We start from the raw sequence: 5,102 nt of genomic DNA, 5'->3' as shown, positions 1-5,102 counted from the left end.
AGAAGGAATAAATCTTGCCTCATTTACATAAATTCTGAAAGATCTTTTATAGGTCTATGAAACTAGGCCAATTGAGCTGGCAGTAATCTGGAAATTTTTTGAAGAAAAATCTGAATTACATAGTTATTTGGGATAAAATTAACTCTTTGTTTATAAGTTATTTAACTTCTTCAGCTTAGTGCTTTAACTTTGCCTCTGGGCAGATGGCCTTATCCTCAAACACCAGGTTTTCATTCTATTAGATGTTTTCCAAATTTCCAAATTCTAAAACACAAGCATTTTCTCACTTCTCTACTTAAAAGTTCAATTTTTATTGCATTGTCCAATATATTTGGGATGAGGTTAATATATTCATTAAAATAATACATAAAGCCCTTAATTACCTGGATTTCCTGGACTCCACCAGCCCTTCTAGTTTCACTGTTCACTTTGTCCTTCATACCATGTCAGCCACACTAAACCACCTGCAGTCCCGACTTCACTGCATTCTCCACACACTGGGTCTTCCAACCTCTGTTCCTTCCATCTACATCACTAACCATTCTATCAACTTTTCTTTAGTGACTCAGACCTAAACCATCTTCAGTTCTCATCTCAGATCACATCCATGTAGAAACTCCTTCATTTTTGCTTCCTAACTAAGGTACATGTTTTTCTTATTTCCGTACCTAGCGTTCTATTCTAACCATCACATTTACTGCACTGTCTCACTGTTGACAATTTATACCTGTCAATCTCCAACTAATTGTGAAGTCCTGGAGTCAATGTTGCCTCTTACTTTGCTGTTTATCTTTTTTTTTGCAAAACTAGCATAGTGTCTGGAAGAGAATAGGCAATCAGTAAATACCTGTTGAATTAGCTAGAATGTTTATAATCTTTTAGAAGGAGTTATTGAAAAAAAGATCTTTCTTTTAAGAGAATGCTGAGAAAAATAACTATAGCAGGACAAATAATTCTGAAATTGCCATTTAGAGTTCATTTATATAGTTCAATAAGATATGAATATTTGTAAACTGTGAGAAATAAATATCCCATGATACCTGAAGGAATCCGTTGTTTTGTCAATCAAATGCTGGGAAGGTCAGCAGGATAAGAAGTTCAGAGGCCATGCTTTTGTTCAGATAAAAGCCAAAGTTATCAAAACTAAAAACAAAGAATTAGTACACATCATTGAACTATGAGGTAAAGAAACATGCATTATATACATATGCAGATCTTCCTCAATTTATGATGGAATTATGTCTTGATAAACCCATCATAAGCTGAAAATATTGAAAGTTGAAAATTATATACCTAACCTACTGAACATCACAGCTTAGCCCAGTCTACCTTAAATGTGCTCAGAACACTTACATTAGCTTACAGTTGGGCAAAATCATCTGACACTAACTCTATTTTAAATTTAAGTGTTGAAGCTTTCATGTAACTTATTGAACACTGGACTGAAAGTGAGAAATGGAATGGCTGCATACGTACAGAATGATTCTAAGTGTATTGGTTGTTTACCCTTGTGATTGCATGGCTGACTCGGAGCTATGGCTCACTGTTGCTGCCAAGCATCACAAGAGAGTATCGTACCACATATCACTGGCCTGGAAAAACATCAAAATTCAAAGTATGGCTTCTACCGAATGCATATTGCCTTCATACCATCATAAAGTCAAAAAATCGTAAGTCAAACCATCACAAGTTAGGGACTGTCTGTATTTTAACCTAAGCATGCAAAAATAATTTCTGTTTAAGAATACTATCTCAGGGGACGCCTGGGTGGCTCAGCAGTTGAGCGTCTGCCTTTGGCTCAGGGTATGATCCCAGTCCTGAGATCGAGTCCCACATCAGGATTCCTACAAAGAGCCTTCTTCTCCCTCTGTCTGTCCCTGCCTCTGTGTCTCTCATGAATAAATAAATAAATAATCTTTAAAATAGAGAGAGAAAAAAAAATAGAGAGAGAGAGAGAGAGAGAATAGTATCTCAGGATCTTGCTCAGGTCTATCCAGTAAAATCCAACATATAACAAATTTTACACTATTGGAGGGTAAAATATTCCAAAAATTCAAACACTTTCTAACTTCTAGAATAACTTCTAACACTTTCAGGCCAATAGTTAAAAGCAGTAATTTCAGAATTAGCCTCAGGATTAGTTTCATTCTACTTTTCATTATTTTTTGAAACTGTTCTCTATAAAGAAAGCCATTACAAACAACAACAACAACAACAACAACAAAAAATATCCCTCTACTATCCCAGTGACCTCTGCTGAAGGTAAAGTTAAAATCCAAAGGAATCTGAGGTGGTGGAGACATTTAGGTACTTACATAGGTGAATACTATCTTATTTTCCCAAACTCCCAAACTAAAAGAATTGGCCAATCTCATCTGAGCTCTGTGGGTGCAAATCTCAGGCAAGGTAAAGCCTCAGATAGCATGTGCTGGGCCAAGGAGAACCTATCTGATCTAATAGACCTTACATCAAAGAACTCATTTGATTTGAGTAATTTTGGAGGAGATCAAGAAGCATATATATAGCTACAGTGACTCTAGGATCACAAATCACTCAATCTACTATGGAAAATAGGCAGAGGCCTACAATAACCCCATGCTAATCATGGTCAGTGAAACCACGTCAGTCTCATACATTTTTATGTCCCCAGAACCTTGACGAGTGCATACACAAGGTGGATGCTCAGAAGATACTTGTTGAATAAATGCATTAATAATTAAACGAATGGGGGCTCCCGGGTGGCTCAGTCAGTTAAGCATCCAGCTCTCAATCTCAGCTCAGGTCTTGATTTCAGGGTCAGCCCCCTGTACTGGGCTCCATGCTTGGGCATGGTGCCTACTTAAAAATAATAATAATAATTCATTTAATTAATGAATCAGGGATGTCATACAACTAAAACACATTGCCCAGGAAGACAGCGCTTAACTGTATCTATTGCCTATTGACCTTAAATAGGTTGAATTTTTTAATCAGTGTATTCATCATCAGCATCTTACCACCCCAACCTCCACTCCAAATACAGCCAAGTTGAACCAGTCCTTCCAATCTGGACATTTTCACAAACAAGTAACCGTTTATGACTGGGACTAAACATTGAGGTAACTCTCTTTTTTCTAAAGTCACTTCCAAATCTCAACTCAGGGGTAACCTCCTAAGAAAACTTTCCTACTCCCTTCCTCCCATAGAATTGATCCGTCCCTTCTTTGGATTCCCTCTATACCCTGTATATGCTTAAACATCTTTTAATTGTGATATACGACATGCATAAAAATGTATAAAATATTGTTATGCAGTTTAACTGTAATAATAAATACTATATAATAATAAAGTTATAAACTGCACACTTGAACAAATTTTAACTGTGCCATTTAACAATTATAACAAAATAAATCCTTGCGGGGGCATGTGGGTGGCTTAGTCAGTTAAGTGTCTGCCTTCAGCTCGGGCTGTGATCCCAGGGTCCTGGGATCAAGCCCTGTGTGGGGCTCCCTCTCAGCTGAGTCTGCTTCTCCCTCTCCCTCTGCCCACCATCCCCTGCTTGTGCTCTCTCTCACTCGCTCACTCGCTCTCAAATAAATAAATAAATAAAATCTTTTTTAAAAAAATAAAAGATTCTTGTGTAACATCCACCAAAGTCAAAATACTGAATAACATCAGTGTTAGAGAATGCTTCCACCATCTCCTTTCCTGATCTCAAGCTCTTTCCTCTCCTTGGGTAACCACTATCCTGACTATTATGACCATTTGTCCTCACTTTGCTCTGTAGTTATGCCACAAAGCAGAAATCTTTAACAATTTGGTTTACAAAAAAAAATGTTTTTTAGTTCACTTTTGTCTGTTTTTGTCTGGTTCCTTTTGTTGACATTATATTATCAGAATTTATATATGTTGCATGTAGCTGTAGTTTTTAAATTTTCAGGGCTAGGGGCAGCCCTGGGGGCTCAGCAGTTTAGCCCCACCTTCAGCCCAGGGCCTGATCCTGGAGACCCCAGATCGAGTCCCACGTAGGGCTCCCTGCATGGAAGCAGGGAAACTTCTCTCATGAAGTTTCATAGTTCTATCTGTATAAATAGAATCATTAATTTATTTATTTATTTATTTATTTATTTATTTATTTATTTATTTATTTATTTATTAATTTTCAAGGCTAAATGTCACTCTATTACATGGATAAACAATTTGTTCATTTTACTGTCCATTAGGACACTAGGACATTAGGACATTGAGACAGGATCCTATTTGGGGCTATTTTAAGCAGCATTGCACATTCTTGTCAAGTGTACCACAGTGCACATAAGTATGCATTCCAACTGATAGCAAATATCTCTCTAAGAAATGATTTTCTGGGAACGTCTGGGCGGCTCAGTCGGTTAAGTGTCTGCCTTTGGCTGGATCATGATCTCAGAGTCCTGGGAGGGAGCCCTAAGTCAGGCTCCTTGCTCAGGGGGGAGTCTGCTTCTCCCTCCCCCTCTGCCCCTCCACCTGCTCCGGCTCCTGCTCTCCCTCTCTCCCTCTCTCTCAAATGAATGAATGAATGAATGAATGAATGAATGCTTTTTTTGAAAAGAGAAAGAGAGAATTTTCTGGTCATGCGTGTCTGCACATTACTACATCATGCCAAAGCATTTTCCAAAGCGTGCGGGCCAATGTTCACTGCCACCGGTGTTTGATTAGCAATAATCACACCTCGGATAAACCTCATTGGTACGATACTGCCACTGCGCAAAGCTTGCCACCAGTTTTTGAAAGCCTTTATTTTTCCACGTTCTTGCCTTGGAATTGTCCCACTTTTAAATTTTCTCCGACCTAGTGGATTTACAATTGTTTATCATTGAAGTTTTGATAGGCTTTATTTGATTCCCAGTGGAGTTGAATACCATTCTAAATGTTCATTGGTTATTTAGATTTCCTCATCTTCGAAGTCTCTTGCCCATTTTTCTATTTTTCTCTTTAGTCTTTTCTTTTAAAACTGATTTATAATAATTCTCTAATAATTCTATAATAATTCTCTCTTTATAATAATTCAGTATTCTGAATATTTTGGTTAAAATTGTTGCAAATGTGTTCTCCCTTTCTGTGGTTGCCTTTGCATTAGCTTAGTG

The 5,102-nt window shown here is 37.6% G+C and overlaps 1 pseudogene; it reads right to left on the bottom strand.

The window, feature by feature from the left end:
- Nucleotides 1-4,614: 4,614 nt before the first annotated feature.
- LOC144319859 (U4 spliceosomal RNA) lies at nt 4,615-4,730 on the bottom strand (annotated as a pseudogene).
- Nucleotides 4,731-5,102: the final 372 nt, after the last annotated feature.

The sequence above is a fragment of the Canis aureus genome, chromosome 8 (genome assembly GCF_053574225.1).
Source record: "Canis aureus isolate CA01 chromosome 8, VMU_Caureus_v.1.0, whole genome shotgun sequence".
NCBI lineage: Eukaryota > Metazoa > Chordata > Mammalia > Carnivora > Canidae > Canis > Canis aureus.
This window is presented reverse-complemented; position numbering and strand designations above follow the sequence as displayed.